This window comes from Sturnira hondurensis, unplaced genomic scaffold, assembly GCF_014824575.4.
Source record: "Sturnira hondurensis isolate 20B ecotype Veracruz unplaced genomic scaffold, ASM1482457v3 Scaffold0022566, whole genome shotgun sequence".
In the NCBI taxonomy this organism is placed as follows: domain Eukaryota; kingdom Metazoa; phylum Chordata; class Mammalia; order Chiroptera; family Phyllostomidae; genus Sturnira; species Sturnira hondurensis.
The window spans coordinates 16,068,829-16,089,236 of NW_028095197.1; the positions used below are offsets into that span (position 1 = coordinate 16,068,829).

The window sequence follows — 20,408 nt, forward strand, 5'->3', positions numbered from 1 at the left end:
CCAAACAATATACCAAACAGTATATTTTTTTGCCAATCTTATAAAAAGTAGGTATAACTTTGATTCATTCACACTGGATGGCTGTTATTCTGTTGGAAGTTGTCCATTTTTTTATTTGACAATCTAAGGGAAAAGAGGTCAGTGCCCCTGACTAGTCAGGTACTGCATGTTTTAAAAATTCCGTGGTGTAGCATTTGAGAGTTGCTGTTCTAAGGGAATCCTGAATTTCTGGCAGGTGTGTACCATGAGAACTGAGGAAGGGTAGAGCCTGCTTCCTCTAAGTAAGCCACTTTTTATAGCTTAAGCAGCATGTGACTAACAAACTGTTGCTTGTCTGCATGGTGGGGGAGGGGTGTTGTTCCTGTGGAACTGGGCTCACGGCAGGAGTGGAGTCACCCAGAGGAACCAAAGAGAAGCCACCATGAGATCTCCCTTTAGACTGGAGAAAGCTCTGTGCAGGTGAACTGGCCCAGGACTAGTGAACTTCCCTGGACTGGCGCTGCTGTCTCACACATAGTGCTCTAGACAGAGAGAGCACCCACACTCTGATAAACAGGGAAATTATAAGGACTTGGTGATGGCTGAAGGTACCTGTGAGTATATTAAAAACCACTGAATGCTATACTTTGGATAAGTAAGTTGTATGTAGGTTAGTTATACCTCAACAAAGCTGCTGGGGAAAATGAAAGAGCTGTCTTTTATTCGTGCAGCTTAAAAAGGAAGGAGGGAACAAAGAACATCCCTGCCCCATCCCTATGCTAGGAAGAAACCTAGGTGTCCATCGATAGATGAGTGGATAAAGAAGATGTGGCATACATACATACATTATATATATATGTGTGTGTGTATACATATATATGCATATGTGTGTATAAATGACAAAAATAGTCTTAACAATTGTAATACAAATAATATAATTAATAAATAAAAATAAACAAGAATAAACTTTCACATACTCACAAATGTAAACCTACTGTTGTACACCTCATGTACATTTCTTCTATAACTCATGCGCTTATTTTGATGTCTTGTCTAGTAAGGGCCATAGAGTAAGTTCTCAAAAGTTGATGGAAGAGTTTGCCATTAAACAGGTGACACCCCCCTGTACACCCACCCATTGGTCATCCTTGTAAAAATGAGATACCTATTTGTATGTGACTATATTCCATTGGTTATCCTTGAACCTCTAGTGAAGTCTTATTTGTGAATCAGCTTTTTCTCAGCTGGTTGAATCCTGCTAATATAAATAATAACTTACACTTGTTGGATCTTCATCTAAAGCTTTATTATCTTCCCAAAGAGCTTTATTAGACACCATGTGTATTAGTCTGCTCTGGTTGCCATAACAAAATAGCCAACAGACTGGGTGGTTTAAACAATGGGTTTTTCTTGTAGTTCTAGAAACTAGAAATCCATGATCAATGTGTGGGCAGGTTTGGTTTCTGGTGAAGGTTCTCTTCTTGGCTTACAGACAGCTGCTTTCTCTTTGTGTCCTCGCATGGCCTTTCCTCTGTGCTTCTCAAAGAGAGGGAGATAAATCTCTAGCTTTTCTTTCTCTTCTTGTAAGGACACCAATCATGTCGGATTAATATCCTCATAAATGATTATTATTATTATTATTATTATTAACTTATAAGCCCATTTAACCTTAATTACATCTCTAAAGGCCCTACATACAAATACAGATAAGGTTAGGGCTTCAACGTATGAATTTAGGGGGAGGACACAGTTCAATCCATGACACTATTTTTCCCCATTTTATACTTGAGAAAACGGAAGCCTAGAGAAGTGAAGTGATTTTGCCATACCAAAAAAGCCAACCCAAACCAGGATGTCCAATGGAAGAAACACATCTGTATCTACTTCACTTAGGTGACTGGAGTGAATTAACATGTGTGTATGTTTCAGGCAACACATTGCTAGAGAAGCAGGCTGGGTGGTGGTGGAGAAATCTGGGAAGGAAGAGAAATCTTGGCCGGGCTGGAGTCATGGCAACCAGCTTCTGCCAGCCTGCCCCACCTAGGCTTTTCCCTTCTGTTGCCAAACTTGAAGGGTCTGTGCCTGAGGTTTATTAAGAGAGATGACAGTTTCACTTACATGATTCTGATAAAGAAGAAACATTATAACCCAGATGCTAGAGTCTGCAAGAGTTTGGATGATAGCCACATGTCTACTGGCAAAGTAAGTAGCCTATGATTCAAGGTCACCCTGTTCCTTTTAACACAGAAAAGTATCAGTTAAGCCATGGGGATCAAAAGTTCCTTATTATGACCACAAACAGACCTGACCATCCTAGATGACACAACGCTTGAAATTTTTCTCTTTTCCCTTAACATCTAAGTGTTCTGTTCCCTCTGTTTGGCCTGCGGGGGGTAACAATAATTTTAAAATTTCCCAGTAATCATGTCTGACATGTCTTTTAATGGTACTTCACTTATTCATTCAACAAATGTTTGGTTCACAACTGGCGCTCCATCCACTGGAGGCATAGATAGATACACCTTGCCTCCCCACACAACCAAAAGAAAAATAACAACAAATTTAAAAACAAAAAATAACCAGGCCTACCAGAAAATCAAACTGTATGGAAGTCTAACAACCAAGGAGTTAAAGAAGAAACATTCACCCAGACTTGTAGGAGGGGGGAGATGGGCATCCAAGATGGAGAGGACCCACGGCAAGGTGGTGGCTGGAGAACAAGGGCAGGTGAGGTGGCAGCTGGTGGAGCAGGTGGTCCCACTTTGGTGTACATATAAACTGGGAGGAACTACTGGGGAGTGAGACACACCGTGCAACTCAGGGTTCCAGCATGGCGAAATAAAGCCTCAAAACCTCTGACTAAAAAATCCTATAGGGACTAATGCAGCAGGAGAAACTCCCAGCCTCACAGGACAGTTCATTAGAGAAATCCACAGAGTCCTAGAACACACACAAACCCACCCACTCAGGAACCAGCATCAGAAGGGTCTAATTTTCTTGTGGGTAGCAAAGGAAGTGACCAAAAGCCAGCCCTCTCCTAAAGAAAGGGGCGTCATGTCCTCTCATACCCCTCCCTGACATACAGCACCACAATGCAGCAATTTGGGTGGCCCCACCCTGGTGAATACCTCAGGCTCCACCCCTTACTATGGCCAATCTATCAGATGCACTGATCCAATCTATCAGTGTTTTGAATTCAGATGCAGAATTCAAAACACTGGTAATCAAAATGCTCACAGAAGGTTGAGTATGGTCACAAAATAGAAGAAAAAGTGAAGGCTATGAAAAGTAAAATAAAGAAAAATGTACAGGACCCCTGGCTGGTGTAGCTCAGTGGATTAAGCGCGGGCCTGCGAACCAGAGGATTGGGGTTCGATTCCCAGTCAGGGCTCATGCCTGGGTTGCAGGCTGGTTCCCTGCAGGCCAACTCCCAGCAGGGGATGCATGAAAGGCAACCATACATTGATGTTTCTCTCCCTCTCCTTCCCTTCTAAAGATAAATAAATAAATAAAATCTTTATTAAAAAATGTACAGGGAACCACCAGTGAAGGGAAGGAAATTAAATAAATAAAATCTTTATTAAAAAATGTACAGGGAACCACCAGTGAAGGGAAGGAAATAGGGACTCAAATCAGTGGTTTGGGGCAGAAGGAAGAAACAAGCACTCAAAAAAATGAGGAGAGGCTTAGGAACCTCCAGGACAACTTTAAACATTCCAACATTCAAATCATAGGGATGCCAGAAGGAGAAGAGGAAGACCAAGAAATTGAAAACTTATCTGAAACATAAGGAAAGAGAACTTCCCTCATCTGGCAAAGGAAATAGATTTCAAGGAAGTCCAGGAAGCTCAAAGAGTCCCAAAGAAGGTGGACCCAAGGGAGCACACACCAAGATACATCATAATTACATTAGCCAAGATTAAAGATAAGTAGAGAGTCTCAAAAACAGCTACAGAAAAGGAGACAGTTACCTACAAAGGAGTTCCCATAAGATTCTCAGCTGATTTCTCAAAAGAAAGCTTACAGGCAAGAAGGAGTTGGAAAGAAATATTCCAAGTCATGAAAGGCAAGAACCTACATCCACGATTACTGTACCCAACAAAGCTTTCATTTAGAATGGAAGGGCAGATGAAGTGCTTCTCAGATAAGGTCAAGTTAAAGGAGTTCATCATCACCAGGCCCTTATTATATGAAAGGTTAAAGGGACTTATCTAAGAAAAAGAAGGTCAAAAATACAAACAGTAAAATGACAACAAACTCACAACTATCAACAACTGAAACAAACAAAAATGAACTAAGCAAACAACTAGAACAGGAACAGATTCACAGAAACAGAAATCACATGGAAGGTTATCAGCAGGGAGGGGAAAGGGGGAGAATAGGGGAAAAGGTACAGGGAATAAGAAGCATAAATGGTAGGTACAAAATAGATAGAGGGTGGTTAAGAATAGTATGGGAAATGGGGAAGAAGAAGAACTTATATTTATGATCCATGGACATGAACTAAGGTGGGGGAATGATTATAGGAGGTGGGGTGCAGGTCAGAAGGGAATAAAGGGGAGAAAAATGGGACAACCATAATAGCATAATCAATAAAACATATTTTAAAAAATAAAAGAAATAAATGTTTGTTTCCTCTCTATTATAGATCAGATACTATTCTAGGCACCAGCAACTTCGTAGTGAGGAAGTAAGAAATCATCCTTGTCCTCCAAGCACACATGTTCTAGTAAGGAACTTATATTACCATGAGGATCTTAACCTTTATTTTAAGGAGAACATCTCTACTGTTAAACCAATCAGAACAGTGTGAAGAAATGGAGCATGATCCGCAGTCATGATTAAAAGACCTGGTGTCAAGCCCTGGCTTCATACCTTTCAGTTATTCATGTAACATCTTCTGTCTATCGGGAATTATGCTTCGTGATAGTGATATAGAAATAAGCAGTGGGGTGAAGGGTGCAAGGAGACAGACCACTACAATGCAATGTGCTAAGTGCTATCAAAGAATCACTGTCAAAGTGCTTTGGAATTGTAGAGTGAGGAGCAGTTTGGTCTCTTCCAGAAAAATGTAGACAGCTTCACAGAAGACATGACATGCAAGCTAAGTAATCAAGGAGTGAGTATCTTCTAGGTAGAGAAAATGAAGTTGGTCTATAGATAGAGGTATATAGCATTTAGGGGGAGAGGGGAAGAAATCAGCATGGCTGATAAGAATTCCAGGCAGGTGGGAAAATGGATAAGAAACAGAGATTGGCCAGAAATCTGTCTCTGTATTTCTATCATCATTTCACAAACCCACCTCTGTCAATCCTTACACCTTCATATGTGATGGCATAGTCAGAGAACCATCAATAACATTTACCTCCATAAATGATTTTCTTTTCAGAGCGTACAAACATGCATGCATGTATAGAGATATGTATGTTAGCCTTAAAATAGCACAATGAAATATAACAGTACGGAGATGACGCCTCTTCAAAATTTGTACTAATTTTGATTTTACTAATAGTTACCCAAATTTGATTTTACTAATAGTTATTCAAAGTTGACTTGGAATATAAAGTATATTTATCTCGTATTGAGACAGAAACATTAGCCACAGACACCATAAAATTGAGCACATCAGAAATCACATTAGGAAATCCTGCACTTGCACTTTCAAAATCTTTGACTCAATTAAATGATGTTTAAAATCTATTGCTTCAAAATCATTATGGTAGATTGAAAGCAATCTTCTGCTGTGAACCAGAGGGTAATTGGATCATGGCAGGGTCCAGTACTCTAAAGAAACTTTTTAACATTCCCTCAGAAGGTTGCTGTCCAACAACCCCACACCCCAGCCTTCATGAAGAGATTAGAGAAACAATAAAGAATAAATATTATTTTGTTAGTCTTAGTGCTGTTTGCCACATAATTTCAGCTTTCTGCCTTCCAGGCACATGAGAATGTTACATTTCCTTCAAAGAGTTTATTCTAGACTTTTTAAAGCTTTTTTTCCTTTCTCTCTTGATGGACAATGATAACAGCTGCTTCATCAGCCTGGTTCTAACATGGGGACAAAACAAAGCAGATATCTAGACTCTTTACAATGTGCATGTAGAGCAAGTGAGAAACACACCTGTTGCTCTAAACCACTAACAATTGTGGATTTCTTTTGTTACTAGGCACAATCTAGCCTGTGCTGACTGGTAAGTTTTATAGATTCGAGAGTTGAATCAATTACATTTTAAAGTATGAACAACTGCGCACGCATTGATCATACATTCTATGCTAGTTATGTGCTACATATTTTCATATCTGCTGGGCCGGTAGGTATATTTTGTAAATTATAAAACTGAGGCTCTATACAGTACATTGCAAAGCCAGAATACAAACCTGGTCCTCTTATTCCAGGTTTGGCTTCCCTGTCACTATGCCTCATGACCTATCCTACAATTTCTAGGGCAAGATGCAGTCTTGCAGAATAAAACCCAGATATCACCTGAGGCTTGACACTTAAGACCTAGACATTTAACTTGAATCCCTTCTCAAAGATTTATGGAAAGTTGAATCCTTCTCCAAGAGTTTTGCAAATTCCCAGAGGGCTTAAGAACCCAAGCCTTTGTCTGCTTCCTAGGATCCTGATTTATTTTATTCCACACTTACAAAATTTGAATCAGAGGTTAAACTCTGAACCCTCACCAATTTCTCTTTTTTTAAGATTTTATTTACTTATTTTTTAGGGAGAAGGGAAAGGAGAGATAAAGAGAGGGAGAGAAATATCATGGTGTGGTTGCCTCTCGTGTGCCCCTGTGCCGGGGGCCTGGCCTGCAACCTAGGCATGTGCCTGACTGGGAATTGAACCAGTGACACTTTGGTTCACAGACTGGTTCTCAGTCAACTGAGGCACACCAGCCAGAGACACCAATTAAAAAAAAAAAAGACCAACAATTTTTGAAACACTAACTGCATGAACACATACACAGACCATTAGGTGAAGGGAGTCTGACACCAAGTCTTAAACCAAACAACTGAAAATCTCATATTAGACATTTCTAGTTTTTTTAAATCCTCTCAGGTCACTCCTCCTCCAGGGAGAATTCTTTTTGTGATCTATGTCTCACAAGATACCAAAATTCTCACCTGCTCCTGGCTCCTCTTTCCTCTTGCTCCCCACAACCTTCTTCCTGGATTTCTGCTGGAACTCCAAATTCTTCTTCCCTACCCTTCAAACAAGTCAGTTTGTCCCTAGTTCTTGTTTCCCAACCCACACAGCCAAACTCAGCAAGGCTCTCAGCCTTCCATTTAACGAAAACTACCCTCCTTAACAGTCCATTGTGGTTATTTTTAAAAGTACTTTTTCTGTCATACAAGCTTTAAAATGTTTTTTTCCCCATCTTCCTTGATGTTATGTATAGATTTTCAGATACAAATGTAGAACCAGCTTCAAGGCAGTGCTTATTTAATTCTCTCACTCAATACTATCCACCATCAGACATCTCTTGAGACCTGAACTAAGAGAAGTAATAGTTGTAAAAGTTCCAGCTTCTGGACCTCGAGATGCTTACCTTGGAGTCGAAGATTCATGATAATGGTCCATAAAACATGTTGGAAGCCTCTCAAGTTGTTATCTGCATAACATTTGTGAAGGTAACAGGAATTCAGTGAGGAGCTAATGTGGTCAGGCAAGGTCTCCTGGAGAAGCTGGGACTTGAGAAAGGACTAAATAGATACACAGGTTTGATAAATATGCACAAGATGTGTAAGTGATCAAATATAAGTCAAGACAAGCTTGTGAGAGACATCTTGGTATATACTAGCAACATTTCACCCCATTGCCCCATCTCTCTTTAGCCCACCGTGCCTAGAGTCATATAGCAATTAAAACAATCAAAGATGTATCAACCCAAGTGTTTTCATCTCAAGTCCAAGACATTTTTCCATAGCCAAATACTTCTCAAAGTGATCCCACAAAACAGTAATTTATCATGAGTTGGACTACTGGATTCTGCATCTAAAACCTGGTCTTTTTCAAATTGTTGAGGAGGAATAGTATGGATGGGAAAATGTTTTGTTCAATTTTGAATTTTTCTTCTCTAAACATTTAAAAGCTTTTTACTCAAATTTTCACTAGTTGACAACAAAACAATAACAAGTTGCAAGTAAATATTAATGGGGAAAATGAGCAACAGTCTATACTCTTAGTTTTTCTATTTTGCGTTTTTGCTCTTTCATGAACAAGTACTCGTGGAGGTGGGAACTCTGGCTTTGGAGCCGTTCTGCCTGGGTTCACATCTCTGCCTCGCCACTTAAGAACTGCATGTTCTTCCTAGGGTAAGTTGTTTAACCTCTCAGTACCTCAGTTTCTTTACCTATACACATATATACATAAAGTACAGTAGAAAAATCCCACCATCAGGAACATTGATGACAATATAATTATGATAATAATAACTAACAGTTATTGAGAACTTAGTATGTGTCAGGCTCTAATTAATTTATCAACAAATGTTAGCTGTTACTATTATTACATTTGAAATTATTATTATTTTGCCATCAGTGTTCCTGACGGTAGAGTTATGCCTGATGTCGATAATGGAAATCAATGGATCATTATTTCATAATGTTCTGAAATGAGCTCCATGGCTGCTGTGTTCTCTGCCACCTGAAAAACATTTGAGAAGCCCTGCATTGCTCATCAAGGAGATTGGTGTCATTCTCTCTTCTCATACACTTTCATACCAATAACTTTCCGTCCAAATTTCAAAATAGAACATTTGCTTTTAGTTGGATGAAAATCCTTGTTTTGGAGCCAACAAGGCATCCAGAATTCATTGACTGTTCTGGTGTATGCTAGATAAGGGAGAAAAACCCTAGAGGAAAATGCTTAAATTTTTCTGCCTTTGTTGCTCTTTGGAGGTTTCTTTATGCACATTACAGACAGGGGATCAATTATGTAGTGATGCAGTTCTTGAATATAATATATTTCAGTGTTAGAATCATGGTCAGAGCTTCTTTTCTGTGGCTTCAAATCCTGCCACTTTAATAACAAGTTCTCATTAAAATGGAGAAAACTGAACAAGACGCATTGCAAATCCATTTTAAAAGTGTTTCAGTAAGCAAATTAATCCTGACATCACCCTGAAACTGGGTACATTCTTTGCTTAGATGGTAACCTGGACTGTACTGCGGAGTCCTTGTCAATCATCTATCTGCACAGAACTCATGTGCTGGGGTGCTTTCATTCAATCAGAAACCAACCAGAGAGAGGACTTCCAGATGGTAAGAATTCTCATAGAGTCTGCCTTATCTAAAATGAGGATATAAAATTAAATGGCCAGTATATTAAAAGGGAAGCTTGTCTTCTAGCCATTAGTCATTGTTTACAGATTGGTATTATACAAATAAAATCAATATCCTGCTGAAGGCATAGCTATTTGCATCACAGAGGTCTCTCTGCCTTAACACTGCAGATTTGGGAATTTGTTAATACATATAATTCAAGATTATTTTGTTTGAAAACAATGAATCCTCATGGAATTGAAACAGTATGGTCATTTTTAACAGCCCAGGGATAATCCCTATATTATCAACAAGACTGTATGATTAAGTCTCTCAGAAGCCAAGGAAAGAGCTTCCACCAGAAATAAATACTTTCTACAAAGCATAAACAAAAGTTGTTAAATAACTAACTAACCAGAGCAAGAAAAGCACCCATCCCAGGATCCCTATACTTAATTTCAGATATAGCAAACCCTACCGAGTTTCAGAGACTCACATTAAAACTCCACTCACAAATTTAACAAGGTGAAGTGCAAATTCTCTTAAAGAAAGGGTAACCTTAGCCAAGCATGCACTTCGGAATCCATTACACAGGAATCCAGAAACACTGTTAGCGGTGCCCATAACCTGTCATCAAGAGTTCTTGATTATTCAAATATAATGAATGCCAAGGGTTGGAGCACATTCAGGAAATATAGGTCAGGTTGCTTTTGATAAATACTTTAAAATAGTGGTTACTAATTCTAAGGGCTTCCTATGAGACATTTTTAAACCAATATCATTTCCAGCCCTTATAATAACGCTCAAGGTGAGTACCATTACCCTCATTTTGCAAATGACTCAAGGAAAGATCCAGAGTGTTGGGTCATCTTCTGACAACGGAGGACATAGTAACCAGCCGAGCCAGGGAAAGTCAGTTTTGCTCAACACCATGTCAGGTGATTTCCCTAAATACTGAACTTCCTCCCCAGTGTGTGCACAGCACTTTTCTGTGCATTAATTGCCTTGTTGGCTCTAGTCAACAGCTCTCTGATGTAAGTATTACATCCTCGCTTTAAAGAGAGGGAAACTGAGGTTCCAAAAAAGAGGTGACAGCTAACGCCATCCAGGCAGTAAGTGGCAATTCTCTTCTAGTGGTGCCACCACGCATCTGCCTGAGAGTGAGCAACAGAACTGCATCCTCCACCGGGAGAGGAAGATTCAAATTGAACTGAGTTGCAGTAGAGCCTTAATCAGACACATTCCATTTAACTTTTTTCAAAGTCTGTTGCCATGGTTGTTAAGACCATGCATGCATTCCTTGAGATTACAACAATCTCACAGCTGATGATGCTGGAAATTGCGTTGTGAGGTGTCATTACAAAGGGAACAAACCCCCACCAAAAAAAAGAAACTTTAGTTTATAACAATAGACTTCAGTGCCCAAGGCTGCTGTTCCATTTAGAATTATATTGAAATATTTTATAAACCCTTACAATTATAAAATTACCTTATTATTACCTTATTATTATAAAATAAGTGCATGGTCTTTATAGGGAAATATTAAATATATAAAAGTAGAAAAATGAGGAAAACTCACAGTTCCAGCAGCATCCCAAGGGAACTACAACTAACAACTTGCTTTCGTTAATCTGCATATATATATACACACACATATATATATGCACACATATATTCATATGGATATATGTGTGTATATATCATACATATATACATATATATTATAAAGTTTTCATCATACAGGAAATGTAAATTTATGTCTTAGTTTTCAATGTATCTCTTACATTGAACATTATAACATAGGCATTACCAGTACCATGTTAATGGCTGCTTAATTATGTTTTCAGCACAATTATCATGATGTGCATAAGATTTTTCTTAACAGAATAGTCCTTTAAACTTTTAACCATTGATCTATAGTATAAAGATTATTGCAATTGACATCTTCATGCATAAAGTTTTTATTTTTTATTATTTAGGCTTATTTTATTGGATAGACACTCAGAAATTAAATTGATGATCATTTTTAAGACTTTTAGTAGATATTTTCAAATTATTTTTATTATTTTATATTGTTCTCACTTGCAATATCATTAATATCATTTGAATATCCCAACTTTAAGACATTGACAGAAAACTTCCCAAAGGATTCTCTGAATACTATGTGAGCCTATGTCATTCATTTTGTTTTTTTTCCAATTTTTTAACATTTTATTGTTGTTCAAGTGCAGTTGTCTGCCTTTCCTCCCCCTCCATTCCCCCCAACCCCATCAATAAACGAATGGATTAAAAAACTACAGTACATTTACACAATGGAATACTACACAGCAGAAAAAAAGAAGGAGCTCCTACCCTCTGCAACAGCATGGAACTGGAGAGCATTATGCTAAGTGAGATAAGCTAGGCTGTGGCAGACTAATACCATATGATCTCACCTTTAAGTTGAACCTAATCAACAAAACAAACAAGCAAGCAAAATATAATCATAGACATTGAAATTAAGAACAAACAGACAGTAACCAGAGGAGAGGGGAGTTGGGAGGGGATAATGGGAGGGGAAAGGGTGAAGGGTTTTCCAGAACAACTATAAAGGACACATGGACAAAGCCGAGGGGTGGTGGAATCAGGGGAGGAAGATGGGGATGACTGTTGAATTTTGCCTTTTCACCAGTTCATTCACATGCTAGAAATAATCTTTGACTCCAAAGGAAAAAAAATAACAGCTTTCAATAGACAGACAACTAGTGTCCTCAAGCCAGCACTGCCATTTAGCCATGCCCTTCACGTCACTATTGCCTAATCACTGGGCAGTGTGGACAATGGAACTGCAACCACAAATTCTTCAGTAGCACCATACACAGTATCTTTGGACAATCAGGTTCTGGATGTTCTTGCCAGTGGTGGGAACTTTGCAAAGCCTAACCTTGACCATGTTGGTCAAGAGCTGATCTTTGATGAAGCAACTATCATTTGTGAAAGGCCATTTCAGGTTATGTACTTTCTCTTTGGAAATTCTTTTTACCATAAAATTTTCCAGTATCTGGATAGCTTTGAAGAATTAGATCTATCTTAACAGAGATGAAGTTAGGGCTTCACTGAATCTTCAAAAAGGAGTGCAAATGTAGATATCTGCAAGGAGATGGAGAATTTCATTCATCAGACTCATGCTCTGGGCCAGTAAGTGGGAGAAATATTCCCCAAATAGGAAAAGGAGCATCGTTGTGACTTGGAAAAAGAAAATGGAGGGTAAAGAGCAAGGAACATGGGGAAAAAGTCAAAGCAGGAGAGAAAAGCAGAGATTTAAATAGAAACAGAAAGAGGGGAAATGTTTTAATGTCTTTAGACAGATGGATGAGTGAAGACAAATTTTAAAATATTTTTTTATATAATGTATAAACTTCGTGACTAACAACTCAAGAAGAGATAGTAAAGATCAACATTATATTCTAGTCCTTTAGAGTTAAATTTGTAGTGGTTTGGGGTATATGTGGAGGCAGTGAATTGCACTTATTGAGCCATTTTATGTTTTGTCAGAAGCAGGTCTAACATGACTCATTTATATTTAAGTTATGTAAATATTTTCCAAGAAAACCATTCTGAACTGACTGGGCCTTCACCAAAGCTCATATACTTCATATGCCAGTATGCTCCTGTCAACTTTTACCTTTCTCATTTTAATGCCAAGCCCAAGATTATGACTGTCACTAGAAAATCTAGAATCCCTCTTTTGCTATACTAATCTTGACTTAAGCCCTGATCACTGTTCCAAACGATCACCCTATTTTTGCTCTTTCCCTTAGTATGAATTTTGGTATCCCGTCTACCCTACACATACTCCCACAGTATTGCCAGCCCTCCCTGATGGCTAGTATTTGGCTCAGTAGTTTCAGCTTGGCCAAGGCGGCTAGCATCTGCCTTGGCAGATTGGCAGAGATGGCATACCAATCACACAGCTAAGAAAGACAAACTCACAGAATCACTTTTGGTTATAAATTAGTGGGAGAAATCTAAAAGTCAAGTTGGAACTTCAATGTCATCTTCTTGAGTTATTACATCAATACTCTACCCACCACTCAGTAGGCCTAAAGTCACGTCTTATTTGAAGGTTAGTATCCAGTGTTGGTTTTAGGTTAAAAAAATTAATGTAGTGAGAAAATTTCTTCCCAAATCCCTTAATATATCCATAAAGTTTTATGTACTATTCTCAACAATTCTAGAAGCCCCCCCATTCCCACAAAAGAAAAAAAAGTTTTTCCTCTAGGAATAGAAAGGATCACCAATACTTTAATTGAGCACCAGAGAAAATCTTTAGTGTGTGTTTAGAGGCCATTAATTTATTTAAAAAAATAAACTATGCTTTAAAGTCTTGATATAAAATCAGTATGGCAAGATGCTCTCACTAGAAAAGATGCTCTCACTAGAAAAGATACACAGCAACTGGGAGAGACATAGGAACATTAGAATCATAGCTTCCATTCACTATGAGGTCTAAGCTCATTAAGTGGAAATATGAACAGATGTGTTTATGCATTATAACATCTATGGCATATTTACTTCTAGACCAAAGTAAGGGTGTTTAAAGTATTCATTCATTCATTCCAGAAATACATATCGTATAATTATTTTGTACCAAATACCATGTTGGGTACTGCAGCAGTTACACAGAGGAACAAGATGTTCTTGCTCCTCTAGGAGCTCATTGTTTAGTGAGAGGAAGACAGACACTTGAGCCAATATTGATAATTCAATCCATCAACAGAAGTGTAAGCATGAGTTTATGGGAACACAGTGGAAGACCTTATTAAGCTTGCCTGGGGTGGGTTATGGTGATAATCACAGAATCCTTGGATAAGAGGTTTACTAATAACAGCCCTGGCTGGCGTAGCTCAGTGGATTGAGTGCGAGCCTGAGAACCACATGATCGCGGTTCGATCCCCAGTCAGGGCACATGCCTGGGTTGCAGTCCAGTTCCCAGCAGGGGACTCACAAGAAGCAACCATACATTGATCCTTCTCTCCTTCCCTTCCCCTCTAAAGATAAATAAATAAAATCTTTTAAAAAAAGAGGTTTACTAATAACAAATTTACAATTCTCAGTGCAAAAAGGGGGCTGGTAGCTCTCCCTCTAAGAGCAAGGAACATATACTTCATGCTATGGCTTCACCAAAAGCAAAGGTCACAATCTTCCTATTACTATTTGTTCATTATTCATTCATTCACTTAATTTTTCAAGCTCTCTGCTGCAGAGATGAGTATGAGTTCCGGAGTTCCTCAGCCTAGATACCCTGTGTAAATTTGGTAATTACCCAAGCTTTCTAAATCTCAATTAACTCCTCCTTAAAATGTGATAGTGCTCACATCTTGGGGTTTAAAAAAAATTAATCAAGATAGTACCTGCAAAGTACTTAGCATAGTGCCTGAAACAGAATAAATGGTCAAAAAATATACTTGTTATTGGTCACTGTGTGGTTTTTAAAGATGACTAGGAGCCCTCTGGGAAAAAGAGAGGGGATTCTAAGCAGAGGGAGAAGCTATGCAAACCAGCAGAATAAAGAAAGCACACTGTGTGTTACGGAAACAAGACGGTTCAGTTTGGTGATCATGTAGAACATGTGGTTGAGGGGGTTGGGAAGTGATGAGACTGGAAAGATAAGCTGGGTCCAGATTTCGAAGACCTTATAAACCATAGGAACAAATGAGTTCGAACTTCACCCCACTGGCAAGGAGAAGATGATGGAGGTCTTTAAATGGGAAAGCTACATGATGGCATTTTGTAGGAAGAAAATTCTGGCAGGAGAGTATATAAGAGATTGGAGATAAGAAAGTCAGAAGCAGGGATATCAGCGGGAAATGTTTGTGATAATTCTGGCAAAGAAAATCCCCCCAAAAATGGGAATAGGTGGGAAATAAAGTGTCAGAATTAGATTTGAGGGATATTTCTAAGGTAGGATTAACATGGCATAATGATTGATCAAATGTGGGGAACAAGAGAGATGGAAAAGTCTGGAATAATTCTAGCTAGACTTAGAAAGACAATAAGACAGAGTGGCATAGTAGATTTTGTCGGTCAGATAAGTAGTATGTGTGCGCAAGACATTCTAGTCAAAGTGTTGAACAGGGAGTTGAAAGTTGTGTCTGGAGTTCATTGCAAAGCTCTGAGCTAAAGATATAAATTTGGGAGTCATCAGAAAATAGTGAGCAGGGAAAGTTCTGGGAATGATTCCAAGGAGAGGAGTTCAACATGCACTCTTCTTAGTCTATTGCATTCGTTTCCCTGGTATTCACTCTTCTGAAATAAAGTGAAGAGTTAATCCATGTCACATGGCCTCTTAAAATAAGGTCCCCAAGCCATCCTAGAGCTCTTCACCTTCCACCACATTTTTATTCCACAAAATGTAGCCATGGTTAAGTCATTCTAATACAGAGGAAGTGTCCTATTGCCCTTAACAAATCAAAAGAAACAAGTTTCTTAGACTGTGAGGCCGTTATTAACTCTTGATGATAGACAGAAGCTATGCCCTCTTATTACACATAATTCACCTCCATGTTGCTCAGCCATAAAATGTTGGAGAACCAAATTGTCTATTTTTTATAAAGCAAGAATAAGTTCATCTTCAGAAAGTAACTACCTACACATTGACCAAGAAGCCCATCTATTTATTACAGAAATCAAGGTCCAAAGGCCCATCTACCCTCTTACCATTTGCTTTCCTCTCAGGTTTTTGCAGGTAGGAGGGATTCTTCTCCACTGATAAGTCTAAACTCTTTATTGGTTCCCAGATCCATAATGACTTTGTATGACTCTTCTAGGACAAGAAAGGTTTAGTGTAAAAGATATCTCTAAAAGAGCTTGCAATGATTCTAATTCTATCTTAATTATTCGCCTTAGGCCAGTTATTTGAAGCAATTGAATGATCAACCACCAACATTTTAAAAAACAGTTCACCATTTACTTTGGTTAGATGTAAAGAATTTATGGGCAGAGGTGTTATTAGAGAACCCTATGCCTCATCACCCTCAATCTAAATGCTGGGCAAAAAAAGGGTACAGACTACTAAGGATGGCCACAAGCTGACTCATGAATGGACAAGATTAATCAGAATGGCTTGGTGGTTTCTTCATTGCTCAACATCTCATGTCTTAGGAACAACAGAGGTCAGTTATACCAAATCACCAATGAAAGAACATAAAACTGTCCATTTGAAACCCCTGGTTTCCATCCAAGCTCCTACTTTGAGCAAATCAATTAAATTTTTGAGGGGGTGGGAGGGTCAGTGTCTCTGTTTGTAGAACAGTACGGTTTGTTTTAAGCATTAGCAGGACAATATAAGTGAAAACATTCAACCTGGTGCCAAGTAAATAAAGATGCCCCAAATACCGGTACTGGATCTGGACAGGAGCTTGAAATCTAAATAAGATCATAGTCTTCTTATACTAGGAGTTGAGTCTTTGCTATAAAGACTTAATGAAATGAAACTATTGGGGTCACAGATCTTGGGTCACATTAGTAAGAGAGTGTAGATGTCTCATTTTTATTGTAACTGTCAGTGAACACATTCCTATCAGGGTGACTAAAAAATTCAAGTCTTGTAAGAAGTTGTTGCTCTTCTGATTTTTTAAATGCTCCACAAGAGAATATACCTTTACCACCACATTAAAGATCTGTCATTGGCTGGCCATGCAACTGCTGACCAAAAAATTGGTTTTTCTACACTTGCAGAACTTGAGACAGAAAAAGTAGAGTATCTCCCACATTTAGTCCAGTGTTGTGTAGAACACTTGCTGCCTCTAAAACTCTAGAGTTGCCTTAAGATTGTAACATAGTATGCATGACCAGTATCTTGCATAATTTGCAAACCTATTTCTATCCTCTGGGGAACTTGACTATGTATATTTTCCTCTCCAGTGTAAAATTTTGTAAGAGGAAAATTCCAAAGAAGTTCCACTAAATACAAAGGACTAAAGAGAACAAACTTAGCAAATAAACCAGCTTGTAAAAGGTCAAGGGATGTTTAAGAAAGCTTGCCAAGATAAACAGCATAGGTTCAAAAAAAACCCACCTTATAATGAATCAATATCTTAGAGCTTGATCTTATCACCCAGTATATGTCACCCTCCTTGTATATTATAATGAAATAAGCACATATTTAGCGGATACTCACCAATGGGAAATTGATTTCCAGAGCCCACCTGCCATTCACTTCACAGCTTGCTTCTGATACATAGGAAGATTAATGTACCTGGTCTCACAGGGCCAGTGTAGGAGGTTTGAGGTTGCATCTTATTCATGACCAAATCCTCTCCAGCCAACCATGCAACTTCCTGGAACCATCTGTGAGAAGCTGTGGACTTTGTCATCCTGGGCCATTTATCCAGGCATGATGTTTAATTAGTGCACACAAAGTTGATGTGAAAGGCTTGGCAGCTCATCCCCTCACCCCTGTTGGGTTCATTGCCTCATTAGAAAAGCCCTGGATGGCTGACCAGCCAGACAAAACTAACAAGCACATTTTTCTAACCACCCACAATAGCAGTAACTAACATTTCCATAAAGATTTAAGGTTTACAGAATGCTTTTATGTATGCAATGCTCTCTGTTGCAGTGTAGTAGACAGAGCACCAGACATGAACTGGAAAGTCTCAAGTCTAAATCCCAACTCTGTCATAAGGTGACACTGGAAAAAGTATTCTGTCCTTGTTATGCCCCATTTCTCCTCTGTGAAATGCCTGCATTGGAGATGTTTAGATACTCAAATAGTGCATGTGAAAATAACTAGATACCTTTGCAGGTAATCAAAAAATGATTATTGTTGTGATCCAGTCTACTGCCTTCCAACTTCTCCATCCATTTGATGTTGAGAGAAAAATTGTCTGCTATACATCTGAAGAGATGGTAGTCCTGGAGAGACCTTCTGAATAGATTGGACAGTTGGTGGCTGAAGAGGTTAACCAAGAAAGAGATTTGAGTGGGAAGGGTACAGTGGAAGATAGTGTCAGATAGGTTTACAGTGAAAGATAGTATCAGAAAAGATCTCATTGGCAATCCAGACCTCCTAGAAACAATTTTCTAGCTAAGCATGATTCTCACTCATAGAACCAGGGCTGTGCTGTGTCCACGTGACCAAAGCAAACACTATGGACAAAACACAGAATGTTAAAGATTGACTCTAGAATAAAGACCTTGGCTCTTGCCTGTTTCCATTTCCCATGCTCTGTTTCCAAACTCAACAACTGAGTCCTGAGCTCCCTTTAGATAAGGGGGATGGAGCCCATAGAGAAACTATATTTGAAGGAAAGCAGTGATTACCTCTCCTATCTTTCACAGTCAAATAAATATTTACTAAGTAAGGACACACAGCATACATTAAAATTAATGCTTCACACAGCTTTGGAAATGTCTGTCATATCTGTCAATGTTTCAATAGCTCCACGACTGTGAATGGCTCTGCTGTCTCTCAGTGAGAGCTGCCATTTTCCTGACGGTGCTCAGCAGGAGATCCGGGCTGATTACACACTCTGAGTCGGAGGAGGGGCAGCTGAGCAGAGGAAAGCCCAAGGGAGGGAGAAAGAGCTTATAAAGTTTCTGTTCCGTGAGGTCTGAGGCCTTCCTGCACTATTTTGGGAGAGTAATTTAATGGTGATTGCAAATAAAGAAACGGAGTTGCACCTAATCGGGGACATCCGTGTTTATAGACTATCAACAAAAGAATGCTGGAGAAAACTGACAATCATCTTTTCTTGGTTAAATAGCCTATGCAGAGCTACGTCTTTTGTATGTCAAGCTGTCACTAGCCCAAGGGTTTAAGAAGGGACAGTTTGCACTTAAAAGATATTGATGCACATGTTTTCCAAAGTGTCATTCACCTAACGCCTGTGCAGTGCGGAAATATTTGGACTTGAGTGATTTTATTTTAGTGCTTTCCCCTCCACGAGGAATGGTGTCAACTCCTGACACTAATCTGGCTGCTGAAATGATGGCTTCCAGTTTCATTAATGCTATATTTATGGTCCCTTTAAAATGCCAGTGATCTACTCTTCTTGGAAAATATATACAACCATTAGAAAATCCCATTTTTCACTCATTGCTCTTTCCACTGGCACCTTGGTTCTGACTGTGGCTACAGTCACCAGAAGGTGAAAGGAAATTTGACCAGCTATTTTGGGACAGTGGGAAAAACAGGTCTGGAGAGCTTTAGAAATGGAGAAAGCAAGAGGTGAAATGGGAAATAGCAAGCAGAGAGGTATGTGTTACTCAGTTGACTATATTTTCCCAAGTATTCAGAAATGAATTAGTGGCATTCCTGAATGTGCTGGAATGCCTTGCTTCATTCCAGCTGTGTTTTCTCTGTGACTCATGCATTAGGGTCCCATCTTTTCAGCTCCAACACGTGAATGGTCCAATTTTACATCAGGGCTGGCTTCCGTGTTTGTTTGTTTTTTTTCAACCAAACAAATATATTTCCTGATAAATATATTTATCAGTGAGTATGCTTCCCCATAAAAGGTATGGGATTGGAAAATCATTACAGGAGCTCTATCTCTAATACTTGCTGAAGTTACCTGGTGTTTGAAACATTTTTATTATTTCAGCATAAATCAAAAAGGAAACTTCCATGTACAATTCCAACATTCTGAATCAACATAGCTTTTAGTTTGGGTTTCCCAGAAGCAAAACTCTTGCGAAAGAAATTTCTTGAGGAAATGTTCTCAGGAGATTGGTAAGGGTGTACCCTGCCGATTGGTAAGGGTGGAGAAATCAGGACAGCCAAGGGAAAGAAGCTAAGCATGGTGTCAGCCCAGGTGAAGTTCTAACCTCAGTCTGAACCTGTGGGAGCTCTGGAGGATAAATAATCCTGCAGAGTGTGTTCCACTTTGAGGCATGGGAGCTGGAATTTCATACTCTTGAACCAGTAAACAACTCGCTCCAGAATGCCCCTGAGGAATGTAAACTACCAAGCACTTTTTGTTCTTGGATGGTCTGGGCAAAGAGTGCCCAGTGGCCCAAAGGTAGCTCTCTCAAGAAGGTTGATGGTTTGAACTGTTAAGAGGAAAATATCCAGGAGCCAAGGGATGGTATCTGAAAAGATCTGTGTGGAACACCAACAGTACCCACAATGATCATATGATTATTTATTCACTAAGTAATCATTTCATGCCTACTATGTG

At 39.0% G+C, this 20,408-nt stretch overlaps 1 long non-coding RNA gene across 2 annotated transcripts in view; it reads right to left on the bottom strand.

The window, feature by feature from the left end:
* Nucleotides 1–17,563, bottom strand: part of LOC118979651 (uncharacterized) — a 90,056-nt gene extending 72,493 nt beyond the window's left edge. Inside the window, exons 1-3 of one of the 2 annotated variants that reach the window (XR_005064960.1) lie at nucleotides 17,405–17,563; nucleotides 15,943–16,048; nucleotides 7,581–7,683 (exon numbers count right to left, since the gene is read on the bottom strand). This is a non-coding gene — a long non-coding RNA (uncharacterized LOC118979651). Of the gene's footprint in view, nucleotides 1–7,580; nucleotides 7,684–15,942; nucleotides 16,049–17,404 lie in introns of those variants that run through there. The other variant, XR_005064959.1, reaches the window with a different exon arrangement.
* Nucleotides 17,564–20,408: the final 2,845 nt, after the last annotated feature.